Source organism: Schistocerca americana, chromosome 2 (genome assembly GCF_021461395.2).
Source record: "Schistocerca americana isolate TAMUIC-IGC-003095 chromosome 2, iqSchAmer2.1, whole genome shotgun sequence".
Classification (NCBI taxonomy): domain Eukaryota; kingdom Metazoa; phylum Arthropoda; class Insecta; order Orthoptera; family Acrididae; genus Schistocerca; species Schistocerca americana.
In genome coordinates this window covers 350,923,453-350,941,320 of record NC_060120.1, presented here as the reverse complement: position 1 = coordinate 350,941,320, position 17,868 = coordinate 350,923,453, and positions in this window count along the sequence as shown.

Sequence of the window (17,868 nt, the reverse complement as noted above, 5' to 3'; positions counted from 1 at the left end):
TGATAAGGAAGCCAAGCTATAAAGAGAGAAAAAAGCCCTGTGTAGGGGACTCACTCTTGGGACGCGACACCAGACCTTCCTCGCAGAGATAACAGGGACGGATACGCTACAAAAAACTCGAGACATGGATCCTCAGACATAACGAACGCAACCATCTAAGGCAGATAACTCCCGAACAAAAAACGTGTATGCCGGGATTCTTTAACGTGGCGGACCCACCTTCCAGCTACCCTGGCTACGGGCCAGTACCCTTTATTGAGGGAATTATAACAACCTAAAATCAAGAAGTGAAACGGACTGATCTTTAGATGACGACTAAAGGCGGGTAGTAGGTAAGAACAAAAGTACTGGAGAAATTTTTGAAAATCGCCACACGAAATATTAGAGGAATGGGCTGTAAAGAAGAACAAGTAGCAAACTAATTAAATGCTGCAAAAATTGATGCAGGTGCAACATCAGAATCAAAGAAGAAACTACAAGGCTCACAATAAATTAATGGTTATGGTATGGTAGACAATGGACTAAGTAGAACTGAACATACAAGAACTGGATTACATTTGCAATCAAAAGTACCCGTAGAAAATGGTTGCAATCATATACGTTTGTAAACGAAAGACTGATAGATGTAAGTTTAAAGATATTGAAAGAGCTAGTGAATATAATTGGTGTAGATGTGCCAGAGGCCATCGGTATTGCCGCAGTGCTAACAGCGGTTCTACATCTACATCTACGTTTATACTCCGCAAGCCACCCAACGGTGTGTGGCGGAGGGCACTGTACGTGCCACTGTCATTACCTCCCTTTTCTGTTCCAGTCGCGTATGGTTCGCGGGAAGAACGACGGTCGAAAAGCCTCCGTGCGCGCTTGAATCTCTCTAATTTTACATTAGTGATCTCCTCGGGAGCTATAAGTAGGGGGAAGCAATATATTCGATACCTCATCCAGAAACGCACCCTCTCGAAACCTGGCGAGCAAGCTACACCGCGATGCAGAGCGCCTCTCTTGCAGAGTCTGCCACCTGAGTTTGCTAAACATCTCCGTAACGCTATCACGGTTACCAAATAACCCTATGACGAAACGCGCCGCTCTTCTTTGGATCTTCTCTATCTCCTCCGTCAACCCGATCTGGTACGGATCCCACACTGATGAGCAATACTCAAGTATAGGTCGAACGAGTGTTTTCTAAGCCACCTCCTTTGTTGATGGGCTACATTTTCTAAGCACTCTCCCAATGAATCTCAACCTGGTACCCGCCTTACCAACAATTAATTTTATATGATTATTCCATTTCAAATCGTTCCGTACGCATACTCCAAGATATTTTACAGAATTAACTGCTACCAGTGTTTGTTCCGCTATCCTATAATCATACAATAAAGGGTCCTTCTTTCTATGTATTCGCAATACATTACATTTGTCTATGTTAAGGGTCAGTTGCCACTCCCTGCACCAAGCGCCTATCCGCTGTAGATCTTCCTGCATTTCGCTACAATTTTCTAATGCTGCAACTTCTCTGTATACTACAGCATCACCCGCGAAAAGCCGCATGGAACTTCCGACACTATCTACTAGGTCATTTATATATATTGTGAAAAGCAATGGTCCCATAACACTCCCCTGTGGCACGCCAGAGGTTACTTTAACGTCTGTAGACGTCTCTCCATTGATAACAACATGCTGTGTTCTGTTTGTTAAAAACTCTTCAATCCAGCCACATAGCTGGTCTGATATTCCGTAGGCTCTTACTTTGTTTATTAGGCGACAGTGCGGAACTGTATCGAACGCCTTCCGGAAGTCAAGAAAAATAGCATCTACCTGGGAGCCTGTATCTAATATTTTCTGGGTCTCATGAACAAATAAAGAGAGTTGGGTCTCACACGATCGCTGTTTCCGGAATCCATATTGATCCCTACAGAGTAGATTCTGGGTTTCCAAAAACGACATGATACGCGAGCAAAAAACATGTTCTAAAATTCTACAACAGATCGACGTCAGAGATATAGGTCTATAGTTTTGCGCATCTGCACGACGACCCTTCTTGAAGACTGGGACTACCTGTGCTCTTTTCCAATCATTTGGAACCTTCCGTTCCTCTAGAGACTTGCGGTACACGGTTGTTAGAAGGGGGCAAGTTCTTTCGCGTACTCTGTGTAGAGTCGAATTGGTATCCCATCAGGTCCAGTGGACTTTCTGCTGTTGAGTGATTCCGGTTGCTTTTCTATTCCGTGGACACTTATTTTGATGTTCCCGTCAGATCACCGAAGTTAAGTGCTGTCGGGATTGACTAGCACTTAGATAGGTTACCGTTCGATGTGCCGAGCTCTGTTGCCAAGCGGGGTGCACTCAACACTTGGAGGCCAATTGAGGAGCTACATGACTGAGAAGCAGTACCTCCGGTCACGAAAACAGACAACGGCCGGCAGAGTGGTGTGTTGACCACTCGCCCCTCCTTAACTGCATCCAGTGACACCTAAAGGCTGAAGATTACATGGCGGCCGGTCAGTACCGTTATAGTATTCCGAGGCCTGTTCGGACGGAGTTTAGCTTTAGTTTTATAAGTGCCAAAGGAAGGAAATGAGAAGAAACGTATGAAACCTATGAATGCATGCAGACGACGATTAATGCAATGCCACAGCGAATATTTAAACACTGCTGAGAATTTCAATGCAAGGCTAGATAAATTGAGCATTAAAAGAATAGTTGAATCACATGGAGAGCATTATAAAACCTGTAATGCAGACCACTTAAGAAGTTTTTTTGCTTTCGACCTCTTAAGTACAACAAATAGTTTTCCCCCGCAATGCTATTCACAAATTTACAAGCAATGCTAGGAGTACTAGATCTACAACTGTCTACATTATTACACATTGGAAAGCCACTCCATTAATAGAAGGCAAGAGGATATGATATTACAACAGACGATTTTCTGGTAATATCAAAACAAAGAATCCCACTGTATTGCAGTAAAGTATTAACAAAGAACAAACGCAAGGAGAAGTTTGTAGAATACATTTGCTGTAAGACCCAAACATTGGATGGTTATACAGAAAAATTTGAGATGAAATACTAAAAGACATACAAGAAAAAACAGAACATTGATGAACAGTGGAAAGAAGTAGTAAGAATGGCACAAGTAGCTTCTGAAGAAGCTTTAGGTAAAAAAATGCAATATAAATGTCAAGGGAGTTTCCCAACCTGCAACAAAGAACTAGCAGACAATATAAAATATAAGAAACGAGCCTGCCTGAAATATCTACAATCAAGCATACAAGAAGTCTACGTAGAGCATTAGCGGCACACAGCACCTGTCAGAAAAAAGACAAGGAAAATAAAATAACGAAGATGGGAAAATTTTCTGAATGAAATGGTGCGTAGTGTACAGAGAAAACAACTTAAACCCTATAAGATGCAGAAATAACTTAATCAAAATGAAGAAGATATGATTCAAATTTGCCCCATGTCATAAAATGAGTGGCTGGATTATTTCTCAAAGTTTCTGGGAATGTGGCGAGGGAAATTGAATACTGCAGTTAGTGGGCCTTATATCAAGGAGTGCACTAAAGACTGCGTTAAAGACATCCAAAGAACAGAAAATATCGACAGGAAGGCAACCTCAGTGAGGAATTATTTAAAAATGTTTCGGAATCATTATTCTCAAAGCCGTTAAATTATAAAATACCGGTTGGAAGTACAGTAATATACAAGAAGATTAGTAAACTGTATTTGTTATCCCGATATTTAATAAAAGGGACTAAAAGGGACTGCAGTATGCGTGACAAGTATTGAGGTCCTCTGAATTCTAGACACGAGACACATCTGAAACTAATAATAGTCTAAGATACTCACAGAAATGTTCTGACAGAAGAGCAGAAAGGGTTTCGCACGGGAATATCTTGCTTAAACGTGTTGTTTCGTCATCCAAATTATTTAAAAATACATCATACCACATATAAAACATCTATGAGTCTTTGATTTTTCAAAAAGCCACGCGCTGAAATACGATTTTGCAGGGGGTCATATCTCGAGTTATCTTGATCAACGAGAGATCAGGCGGGTCGAGTGTTTCGGGCAGCCCTTGGCGTAGAGACCACTTGCGTACCTACTGTAAGAACGGACATAATGTAGCTATCGTGCAGCGCAGGGTCAAAATTTAAACATTATACACTTTCACTAGCCCAGCCAAATGGAGCAAATCTGTTGGTTCTTTTGCATTGGATCTGCTCTAGGTGGGACCTTAGGCGGATTATAGAAGCATCATTTGTCCATCAGTGTTTCCTGAGAAAACCCCGAAAAACCATGATTTTTGGATACGAGATGTACCAGTTGTGGGGATAGCCACTTCTATAATCTCTATTCATGTTCAGAATGTCGAAATATTTACCATATCTTATCAAGGTGATATTCTCAGGGAACGTCGAAACTTTTTTCGTTGTCGTTATCCGTTACCGAGACCCAGAGGTTCAAAGTTACCGTACTTACGCAGAGAACCGCAAAAACCAGTTTGTAGACGTTTTTGCATCGTGGGCAACAATTACCTAAATAACGAACCATATCACATGGCTCAAATTGTAACTGTACTTTCCTTAAACACTCATCTAGAAACACCACTTTCCCGTTTTCGAAAGTCTATATTCGTTCCCAGGACACATCCGAAGAAACATTACTTTTGGGTAGCAAAAATACCAATTGCGGGGTTGGCCTCCACCGTAACTTCTGTACGTGGCAAATCTTCGAAATTTTTATCATATAGCCTTAAGATAATCTTTTCGGGGAACCGAAAAGATGCTACAGTGGCATCTAACCTTACAAGTAATATTTTAGCGTTCCTGTTTCACGAGATACGATGCGAACTTAACGGGTTGAGATTGAACGTACACGCAATGTAGATACTTCTTATTCGGATTTGAACGACTTACACAATGCTTGATGGTCCACTAACGAGCCGGTGGTAGAATAGTGGAAGAGCACAGGAGATTTACTGCATATATACCTGTAAAATTGCTTATGGGATACTTTGAGGAGATGCAGCGAATTGTTCTGAATGTTAAACAGGAACTTATTCTGGTATGGAGTGCAACAGATAATAACTCATACATTCGAGGAGCTCAAGAGGAGAACGAGATCACTATTAATAAAATAATGTGGAAAGTGCCACACATGACTGTATCGGATGAGCAGCGTTTGAAGCTTTTGAAAGTTCTGAATGCCGGTGTCTTTCTAACATTTATCGTTCCGTTCATGGGAGGTTTTCGAGTACCCAGTATTATCAAACACAAGCAGACAAACGTGGTCTGTTAAAACCTCCTATCAATGGGAGACGCCCAGGTTCATCATAATTGAGTTTCAGAGCAATAGAAGAGGCAATGTAGAAAATGATTCCACCAGATTTAATAATTGCACGTTAACTAATACCAGAGTCTACCTGAACTCAGAATTCTACTCGTGCGATAATTTAAACATGGAGTGGGATGAAAATGTGTACAGTCTAGCATATGACATGTATGCCATGCTCCGTGCTTCATTCTATTAAGAGGAAGGATGTCTACTCAGTCCACAGAAATTCAAGAACCTGGAACAAATCATTGTAATAGACTGCTCAAAACAGAATGAGGTAAGTAAATCAGCACCTATAGACGTACAAATCGAATTTGAATCCTCATCAGATTTCCCAGAACACACAGCAGTGTATGCTTTAGTTCTACATGTCCACATGATTAACCACTACCACCAGTGTTGTACAACGAACTGTATAAAAGAACAGGTGCTGTGCCATACTCAGAGCATTCCACAATGACAGCTCAGGATGCAAGTATCATTGCAGACGCTCAGATGCATTCATAGCATACACAGAAGATGCCGGAATAATAGAAACATTCTCAGTAAACACTGCATTACCGAGGTGAAGTGTCCTAAAACGGAAGGATACAAAGTGGTAAACATCGAAATGTGGGGAAATTGATGAAGTACTTACGTGTCTTTTGGTTAGTGCAGTACAATTCTTGTACATAGGAACGGAAACGAGACATCAAGAGGAAAACAAGGAAACGTTGACGAACCAGAAGGAAACAGCCATTTTTTCGTTGAGGCAGCATTCTACTGTGTGTCTGTTGAGATAATAGTGATACACGCAAGTTGACTGTTGTCTTTGAAACTTTCCTGGAGAAACAGAGAACCATCTGTCTCTAAACGTACTTGCACCTGCGTTAAAGAATGACTGAGAGTGAATGGAGTGATCAGTTGAGATGGAGTTGTAAAGAGGTACGATTTAATGATAGCCTGATGATGCATTTAGATAGAGAGGGAGATGTTGCTGCAGGTCATTTGACCATTTTTCCGGTGTTCTGTCAGGATGCATCTGTTGTGTGACACAGCCCGCGTGTTCTGTGTGTGACTTAGAACACTATCTACCTGCTATCGTTAACAGCAAAACTCTCTGCCATGAAACGACTTCCATCGCATGTGTGATTAAACGTGACCATCATGTTTCGACACATTCCTCTAAACGAACGAAGATTTATGTGACGTACTCCATTCCCCTGTGGCATCTTGGATATAAAATAAAGACTTCAGTTTCATAACTAAGGTGATTCTAAGTTAGCGACAGGTATTTGTGAGGCACTGCAGTCCCCGTGTATACATCTGTTTAACAGATGTCCTGTTTACAGAGTTAGTGGCGGCATGACGTGTAACGTCACATGTCAAACGCCACTGCTATGCGTTTATCTGTTTCCTTGTAAGAGGTATTCTCCGTTACTAACGATCATTTGCTATAGGACTGACGCGAGCATAGTATAAGTTTTGAACCGTGATAGCGGACGCTATACACTTCTGGAAAGCTATAGTGTGCATGTATCACACAGAATCAATGTTTTAAGGAAGAAGTTTTTTTTCATTTTACGGTTTGATACCATAGTTTATCGTAGAGAAACCTCCAACAAGGATGTATGTTGCGTCGGGGCGGGTTAAAATATATGTCTCGAACATTCGTCGTACTGTTCGTATTAAATGTCTACCTACCTCAGTACGGCTTCCGCTCGATGTACATTCACTCTGCAATCGTAGGTACTTAGTAGACGGCGAAAAAGCGGCGTTGAAGGAAACGTCGCCTAATACCTACCCAGCAGAGTTCAAAATGTTCAAATGTGTGTGAAAATCCTATGGGACTTAACTGCTGAGGTTATCAGTCCCTAACCTTACACACTACTTAACCTAAATTATCCTAAGGACAAACACACACACCGATGCCCGAGGGAGGACTCGAACCTTCGCCGGGACCAGCCGCACAGTCCATGACTGCAGCGCCCTTGACCGCTCGGCTAATCCCGCGCGGCTACCCAGCAGAGTCCGCATAACTCTGGTGGTGGAAACAGTTCCTGAAAGCTCCTATTTATCAAGATTTCGGGTGGTGATATGGTGACTTTTGACTAAAATAAGCGTCCTAAAATTTCAAGACCAGTAATGTTTGTTGCTTAATAACACACATTTATGGCTATCAAGTCCACATTTAGTGAGGTACTATTCTATCATTCTCAGTTCGAAGTCAAACAACAAATTTCACCCGCAAAACAGCCAGAAATCTACACGTCCGACCCTTTCATGTTTGTGATCTCACAGTCTCTGATTCTCCACTATCTGCGAGTTCTACATTCGGTCTCATTCAGTGGTCTTACATAAAAGACGTACTCGCCAAATACTCCATAAATGAATACAGAATATGCCATGCAAAATTTTCACTAAGGCTGAAAGTTCACACGCTAGTAACTTTCCAACGAAACAATCCAGAAACTTCAGACTTTCATCAAAATTTTCGTAACTGCGACAGCTTTAGTCACGACTCGTACTAAATGCGAGGACTCAATATTTCTTAATTTTACACATAATGAGCACCGTGACATTTACCATGACCTTTCGCGTCCGACAGCTGGCGATCGACTCTCTTAACGCCTCCCCAATCTCTGTATATCTAAGTTTCTGTTCACGGGAACAGCTTAATCCTGATTGGCTGATCAGTCTGACTGATCAGTCAGAATGTTCCAACGAGATCATTCTCGCGCTAAAACTTGCCTAAGGCAATCACTCTTCAGAAAGTAATTTGTGTCATTCTAAAATGAAATTTTAATATAACGTTTAATAAAACGACCGAAAAGAAAAATAATCTTGAAATTTATTTAGAAACCGATTACACTTCAAACTGATATTCTGACTGCCTTCTTACAAAAGCAATCACACTTTGACATACGTCGTCATCAGCAATGTGGGTACAATACAGCTTTCCCACGATCCGATTGCGTAATTTTGAAGGTACTGAAAAAAGACTTAAGCTAAAATCATAGTAAGGTGAACAGCAGAAAAAAACAACAGAAAAACTTGAGAATAATATATTTAACTTAAGAGAAGTTTTAAAAAATGAATATCACAAATTTAGTAATAGGCTTGAGGGAGTAGAGGTTATGGTCAAAACTTCAGGAACAACACTAGTTCATGAAATGGAAAGTAACGGTAAGAATTTCAAGACACTACATTCAATAGTCAAAAATGAAGCGCAGATGAATCAGCTAAAAATTTTAATGACTACCTTCTCGAAATTAAAAGTGATGATGCATGTTTTTGTAATATTTGAAATGTGAAGTCAAAAGTAAGTGAGCTTGAAGAGAGTATTGTAACTAGAAACTTTTACAGTAACAACAATAATATTTGGAGTCATATTAATATCAAAAATTTTCCAGGTGATAATGACATCTATCTTATAGATTTAATTTGTCAACGCAAAAACAATTTTTCCTCCAACACATCAGATAATTTGAACATCAAATATGAGAAAAAGTTTTAGATGGTGAGGCCCCATCATAGGGAAAAAAAATGGTTCAAATGGCTCTGAGCACTATGGGACTCAATTGCAGAGGTCATTAGTCCTCTAGAACTTAGAACTAGTTAAACCTAACTAACCTAAGCACATCACAAACATCCATGCCCGAGGCAGGATTCGAACCTACGACCGTAGCGGTCTTGCGGTTCCAGACTGCAGCGCCTTTAACCGCACGGCCACTTCGGCCGGCATAGGGAAATCAGATTATTAATCCAGATACGAGTTTTGTAGAATTTCAAAGATGTTTCATTATCATATCTGGGTCAGAAACTAAGCATTCTAGAATAAAGTCAGAGTTCTGAAATGGACCTTGTTTAAAATATTCTAGCGACAGAATGAAGTCCTGTTGTGAAAATCAAATTAAAACATTAATACACATTGAAAAACCATTAGAGAAAATGATTCAGATTGACATCCTAAAAAGTTGATAACCACACAAAGGTCTTTGGACCAAATGATTCAGTAGAAGACTTTCAAGATATGTAGATTAATTGGCTTGGGAGAAGAATGGCAGACATCACATGGAGAGGCAGTTGTGCTTAATGTTAATATGAATAATGTGAGTTATGGTGAATACGGCGTTCTGATGCAGAAGTGTTTAGTGAACCTGTTGATGCTGAGGTCGATTTTATAGAGGCAAAGCATGTTGTACTTGGTGGGAGAGATGAGAATGTTAGGAAATGCTTAAATGATAATGCTATGAATAATGATTTGAGTACTGACGATGATGATTATGCTGCTATTAATGATTATTTTGTTAGGGTTATTGTAGTGGCTGATGATGGTTGGTGTGTTATTCATGATAGTTCTGTGAAAGATAATGATGTATTTGCTGATGATTTTTGTGATGAAGCCAATAGAGATTTTTCTGATAATAGTGATAATGCTTTGTTATGTGATGAGTTAGGTGGAATGATTTATGTGCAGATCAAAGACGGCAGTTCAATATAGAATGAAGTTAGTAGTGTTATTGTAGGTTTAAATGATGACTCCTTGTTAGACAGAGAAGTAGATAATAATTTGCTCTTGCCAGTTGATGTCAGTAAGACTGTGTCTATTTGTTCTGATGAAGAAAGAGAAATGATTTACTCAGTAACGAAATATTGGAGGTAGCTTGTGATTATTATGATAATGTTGGCAATGGCAATAAAATGCATGGAACTTTAAGGGAAATTTGTCATAATATTCTAACATTTTGACGACATGAGAAGCGGTGCGAAACTGGATTGCATTCAAAATTCAGACCTCCCTCTCATCTGTGGACTTACTTGATGCTTCTAGCTGATCCTCTTCTCTGGATAATCAGCTAGCTCGATCTTCCAAAACTTCTCCGAAGACTGTCGCTGGCTATAGGAATTTAAATCACTCTACTTTTGAAATAATTCGTTCCTCGCCGAATACTTTCAGTTCAATCACAATATATTTTCAACTATCACAAAAAACAACTTTGCCATTTCTTGTATAAACATTTAAACTTGTGCAAGTCAACTTAGTCATCAAACATTAGAATTCATTACACAAAGTTTAGTGGCCAAATCATTTTTTGAACATGTCATATGTCTTGCTTCGTTCAGAGCTAAGACATGAAATGAGTAAAAGTCTATGGTCAATTGTTTGTTTATCTTTTTTACAATAATCACAGTATCAAAAATCACAGAATACCTGTATTTACTTTTAATAATTACTGTCACACCTTGCAATGTAAAATTTGTTGAAGAAAAGCATCACATAACGAACGACTGTAGTGTCTAATGTTGTGCAATTCATGTGCACAGTTGATAAAAATTATTATGATAATAACACTGTTGATAATAAGACAGTTTTAAAATAATCATGACTTTTTTCTGTAACAGTTCAGTGGAGCAAGGATTTTCAGATAGCAGTACTACTTGGAAGAAAATAATATTACCGTAATTAATTTTGGTTTGTTCTGTTAACTTGCTGATACTGCCAGCGCAGCCTCCCATCACTACAGAAATATGCAGCAAATAAACCTCCTACTTTAAATCCTTCAACATTAGCATACTCACGAGCCCCTACCAAACTAATCAAATTGTCTCTGGGTGATTTTTGCGAAGGATCTGGTTCATGACAAGAAGATCTAGTTTCTGCTATATAGGCATCTCTCGGTATGCTGTGTAAGCATCAGGAAACTATTACAGCATCGTCGACAGTTTCGGGGAGTAAATTTAATGGGGTATAGGAAATGCGAAAAGTTTGGGCTAGTAAGGCAAACGCATTTTCAGAAATTCGGCGAGCATGACAGAATCTGTAATTAAATACAGCTTTCGAGTTGCCTCTGATCGCACATTCTCTGGAGTATGGTTTCAACATGATTTGATGCAAGCGATAAGCATATCAAGGACGAACACGAACCTTACTTGGAAGTGGAAGCGGCGCTCCATTATAGAACATTCTTCCCAGAGCAGACCATTAGAAAATTCCTGGATCATCTTCTTTTCCATAGGATCTCTCGTTTATATAAATTAATTCACAGTTTGCATCAAAACGGCCAGAAGTACTACTGAGAAAAATCCTTTGTAGTTACGGGGGTACAATTCTAATATGTTTTCCATATAATAGCTCCCGAAAAGTTGGGGAAATCCCATTTCAACTTAAATTCTTTTGCTCTTCTTTTCAACTCTTCTTGAGTCAGTCGTGACACTAAAGTCTTCTTGAGTGCCGCTGACGTTTGTTTTATGATTTTACTAATTTCACTTACATTTAATGGGAATTGAAATTGCAGCGAATGGAAGGATTCACCAGTTGCCGAATACTTTGAAAATAAGAACGAACAAATCATTATTACTTATTAATTTATTATTGATTATCACATTCTAAATTACGGATTATGTGGGTTTACTAACTACAAATTTCTTTGCAATGGAAAAAAAGAACTCAGTGCAGACAATTACTCCAATGGAAAAAAGATACAAATGGGCTCTGGAGGAAAAGTTATCATTTCTAAGAACATCTGAGGAACATCGTTGGCATGTAACGGTTTTTAAAAAGTAAATAAATCCTAAAACTATCATAGACGACATTTATTGTATACGATTTCCTTTCAGGAGCTTCTCCAATCTGAATCTGTCAAAGAAAAGGAAGTAAATTCACATGCTCCAGGTGATGAGCGAATTTCACTGATGTAAACCTCAACACCGTCGATAAATGTGGTGACTCAGACCTGAACAACGCCGCCAACAACAATGCCAAAGTCTTTGGTTCTTCATCCTGTAGGTGGCGTTGCTGTCCTTCCAGCTATCGGTTCGTATCGTCGCTATTGGCCATCAAATTTGGCGCCTCCACGCATGCGCACTTCCTGCCTAAGACTGGCATAAATAGGGAGCTCTGGTCCTGCCGTAGCAGTGTGTTCGTCGCAACTGAAGATGTCGGCCAGTTGCGCTGACGAAAAATTGTGGAGTTTTCGCTATGACATCCGACGTCTCGCCCGAGAACCATATATACAACATGTCCGTCAGGAAAGCCTCAACTAACAATGCCGATTCCGTCTTCTTGTAATACAACACACAGCGGTAAAAGATCAAAAAATTGAGAAAAATATTGCAGACGATATAGAAAAAAGGCAATCTGAGCGAAATGAAATTATGGGAACATTGCTTGTAAAATGTAGTGAGAATTACGTTGACCTCTGTTTCAAAAGTTTGGTCAAATCCGAAAAAAATTGACACCTGCTCTACACGAGCGAGTGAAAACTGGAACGTCACAAGTAATAAAGAGGCTGAAATCTGAAATAAGGGACTCAATACAGTATGGTTCCTGCTGTGTCTCCAGTAGCCAGAGCTTTTATAGTAACACTACAACTAACGTTGCACATCAATCTTTCTAGTCAAATTCTGAGGGACATTATTCAGACAGAAGCTCAACACTAACAGACATCATTTCATTCAACCTAACATTCCTTCTGAACTTCAAAATAATTTTGCCATAGGATATATAGCTCTTACTTAAATTAATGAATGTGGAATTTTTTGCTTCCTTCAACTTGTATATGTGGAACATTGTCTTTTAATAAATTTTTTCGATATACATTGCTTTTTATTATGCATGTTTTTTGTCGAATATGTGGAAGTTTTGAAATTTCAAGACAATAGAATTTCAGAGTGTAAATAACAGTAGCGCTTCCCCTCAAGGTAATCGAATGTTTTTCTTTCGGTGTTACGGGGTACACGTTTATACTGCATGATTCCTTGTAGATATCGTCTTTGATGAATCTTTGAGCGAAATCAAACCTCCTATTAGACGGAAAAATTGGGAGAACTTTCTGTTGTCCTCATGCAGACTAGTGATGATTTATGCTCGATACAGTCCCTCTTCATTTTTGAGCTCAAATATACGGTTTATTTTCATTCTTTTCGTTCCACACATCTGAAAAAGTATTTCGTCGTCTTCCGTCTCATGAATCAAAAGACTTTAAGTAACATCTTTTGCGCTTACTGAACTTCAAACTCATTTTGTCAGTCTTCGCTAGAGCGATGTGACTGCAAATGGAAACAAAACACCAATGAAAAATCAATAAATCGCAGACGTTCCAAGCAAAATGGTAACCAACGATTATCGTTCAACGTTTAATAGTTCAGTAAAAATGGTTAAACAATCGTTGCGCAGAGGGAAACGTGCCTTTACAGAGTGGAAACATTTCTTTATAGAGGGACAGAATCACACTATTAGTTCCGAGTAGAATACAAGTTATATTAACAGTCTTTTCGTCCACCTCCTACAGACAGATGTGCCGTTATTTCCAGGCCAAGAGTCCAAAAAAGGTAATGAATTAATTTTTGAAACTGGTAAGAAGACGTTATTGAAAATCATTCTCTTCCGTTTTTCCATATATTACTAAATTTTTGCAATTAACAGACCTTTTACTAAATTTTGTCCCTAATTTGCCTTGAAGTTCATGAAGACATATATAAAACAGCGGAAACATTAATCCAGTGATACTTATAACTGGCACTGTTGCATACGAATGTGTCATAGCCGTCATCGGCTTCACATGTGACAAGAATTGTTTTCGCTCGAAATGATAAAACACGGTTTGCATGTAGATCTTACACGAAACCTGTCTTTGTACATAACATTTATAATGATGACAAGAAACTTCGTCTACATTTCATCTAAGAATTTCTCTATAGTATTACCTATTAATGACATCTCTACACGTTTACCTTAAGTAAACTTCATAATTTTGCGACTTCCTTTTCCATATAATTACATTAATCTATGTAACCAGAGGGCACAGTCCCATATATCTCTAATGGTGCACTGGCTGTCACAACAAATTCTGATTCTTTTGAGTAGTTTTTCTTTCACGCTTTTGCGAGTTTCCTTTCGGTGCATATTCTGTACTTCGTGTATGACTTTTTTCCGTTTATACAATTTACGTTCAGCTTTTACCAAACAAAACCGTCTTTGCACATTGCTTAACTTAAAGGGGATAATGCAGGAGTACGTTTAATAATGAATAGGAAAATAGGAATGCGGATAAGCTACTACAAACAGCATAGTGAACGCATTATTGTGGCCAAGATAGATACGAAGCCCACGCCTACCACAGTAGTTCAAGTTTCTATGCCAACTAGCTCCGCAGATGACGAAGAGATTGAAGAAATATATGATGAGATAAAAGAAATTATTCAGATAGTGAAGAGAGACGAAAATTTAATAGTCGTGGGTGACTGGAATTCGACAGTAGGAAAAGGGTAGAAGGAAACGTAGTAGGTGAATATGGATTGGGTGGAAGAAATGAAAGAGGAAGCCGCCTGGTAGAATTTTGCACAGAGCATAACATAATCATAGCTAACACTTGGTTCAAGAATCATAAAAGAAGATTGTATACATGGAAAAAGCCTGGAGATACTGACAGGTAGATTATATAATGGTAAGGCAGAGATTCAGGAACCAGGTTTTAAATTGTAAGACTTTTCCAGGGGCAGATGTGGACTCTGACCACAATCTATTGGTTATGAACTGCAGATTAAAACTGAAGAAACTGCAAAAAGGTAGGAATTTGAGGATATGGGACCTGGATCAACTGAAATAATCAGAGGTTGTAGAGAGCTTCAGGGAGAACATTAGGGAACGACTGACAAGACTGGGGGAAAGAAATCCAGTAGAAGAAGAATGGGTAGCTTTGAGAGACGAAATATTGAAGGTAACAGAGGATCACGTAGGTAAAAAGACGAGGGCTAATAGAAATCCTTGGGTAACAGAAGAGATATTGAATTTAATTGATGAAAGGAGAAAATATAAAAATGCAGTAAATGAAGCAGGCAAAAAGGAATACAAACGTCTCAAAAATGAGATCGACAGGAAGTGCAAAATGGCTAAGCAGGGATGGCTAGAGGACAAATGTAAGGATGTAGAGGCTTATCTCACTAGGGGTAATACAAATACGGCCTACAGGAAAATTAAAGAGACCTTTGGAGAAAAGAGATCCACTTGCATGAATATCAAGAGCTCAGATGGAAACCCAGTTCTAAGCAAAGAAGGGAAAGCAGAAAGGTGGAAGGAGTATATAGAGGGTCTATACAAGGGCGATGTTCTTAAGGACAATATTATAGAAATGGAAGAGAATGATGAAGATGAAATGGGAGATATGATATTGCGTGAAGAGTTTGACACAGCACTGAAAGACCTAAGTCGAAACAAGGCCCCGGGAGTAGACAAAATTCCATTAGAACTACTGACAGCCTTGGGAGAGCCAGTCCTGATAAAACTCTACCATCTGGTGAGCAAGATGTATGAGACAGGGGAGATACCCTCAGACTTCAAGAAGAATATAATAATTCCAATCCCAAAGAAAGCAGGTGTTGACAGATGCGAAAATTACCGAACTACCAGTTTAATAAGCAACTGCTGCAAAATACTAACATGAATTCTTTACAGACGAATGGAAAAACTGGTAGAAGCCGACCTCGGGGAAGATCAGTTTGGATTCCGTAGAAATGTTGGAACATGTGAGGCAATACTGACCCTACGACTTATCTTAGAAAATAGATTAAGGAAAGGCAAACCGACATTTCCAGCTTTTGTAGACTTAGAGAAAGCTTTTGACAGTGTTGAGTGGAATACTCTCTTTCAAAATCTGAAGGTGGCAGGGGTAAAATACAGGGAGCGAAAGGCTATTTACGTTTTGTACACAAACCAGATTGCAGTTTTAAGAGTCGAGGGACATGAAAGGGAAGCAGTGATTGGGAAGGGAGTGAGACAGGGTTGTAGCCTCCACCCGATGTTATTCAATGTGTGTATTGAGCAACAGTAAAGGAAACAAAAGAAAAATTTGTAGTAGGAATTAAAATCCATGGAGAAGAAATAAAAACTTTGAGGTTCGCCGATGACATTGTAATTGTGTCAGATATAGCAAAGGACCTGGAAGAGCAGTTGAACGGAATGGAAATGGTCTCGAAAGGAGGATATAAGATGAACATCGACAAAAGCAAAAGGAAAATAATGTAATGTAGTCGAATTAAATCGGGTGATGCTGAGGGAATTAGATTAGGAAATGAGACGCTTAAAGTAGTAAATGAGTATTACTATTTGGGGAGCAAAATAACTGATGATGGTTGAAGTAGAGAGGATATAAAATGTAGACTGGCAATGGCAAAGGAAAGAGTTTTGAAGAAGAGAAATTTGGTAACATCGATTATAGATTTAAGTGTCAGAAAGTCGTTTCTGAAAGTATTTGTATGGTATGTAGCCATGTATGGAAGTGAATCGTGGACGATAAATAGTTCGGACAAGAAGAGAATAGAAGCTTTCGAAATGTGGTGCTACAGCAGAATGCTGAAGATTAGATGGGTAGATCACATAACTAACGAGGAGGTATGGAATAGAATTGGGGCGAAGAGAAATTTGTGGCACAACTTGACTAGAAGAAGGGATCGGTTGGTAGGGCATATTCTGAGGCATCAAGGGATCACCAATGTAGCATTGGAGGGCAGCGTGGAGGGTAAAAATCGCATAGGGGGACCAAGAGATGAATACACTTAACGGATTCAGAAGGATGTAGCTTGCGGTAGGTACTGGGAGATGAAGAACCTTGCACAGGATAGAGCAACATGGAGAGCTGCATCAAACCAGTCTCGGGACTGAAGACCACAACAACAACAACAGCAACTACAACCACATTCTTCATACGTCATCGCCGGCCGCGGTGGCCGAGTGGTTCTAGGCGCTTCAGTCCGGAACCGCGCGACTGCTACGGTCGCAGGTTCGAATCCTGCCTCGGGCATGGATGTGTGTGATGTCCTTAGGTTAGTTAGGTTTAAGTAGTTCTACGTTCTAGGGGACTGATGACCTCATGTCCCATGGTGCTCAGAGCCATTTGAAGGATACTTGATCTTTGCCAGGTTTAAAACGTTACTGGTTTCCACGTTACTATGGGATATGCACAGAGACAGATGCCATTAGAAAGCATATACGAGGAAAACGTAAAGAACATTAATTCAGTTCTATCTCAATTTTTAACACTTACTGATACCACAAAGGGAACTGCTAATTCTTATGGATATTAAATGAGTTGTGAATTTTGGTGAATAGTAACTGTGAACAACAGTGACAAAATATCAACGAAAACTGAAACTCTACAAATTACGATCTTGTCATGCCGTGTTATCTGTTTACCGTTGTGCTGACAACCAAAGACCTACCGGGTTGCGCATTCGCCGTCTGCTACAACTACCGTAGGGCTGTACACCTCTCCATCTGTCTGACGAGCAACGAATTTGGCTATTTTCAACTTCTTTATTAATACTTGCAGTGTGTCTTAGCAGCTAAAATTCTGAAATTTTATTTCTTTCCGTGTATTCGCCTGTATAAAAAATTTCTGAGCAGTTTTCAACATGTCGGATTGGATCGTTTCCTCGTTAGACTGACTGGCGACTGTGGTGGCAGGAACGATATCCATCCACAAAAGTTAAAACAAAATAAATTTGCCAGATCTCGAAAGGAGTGGGCTCCTTACCACGGGGTAGACGCTAAGAAGG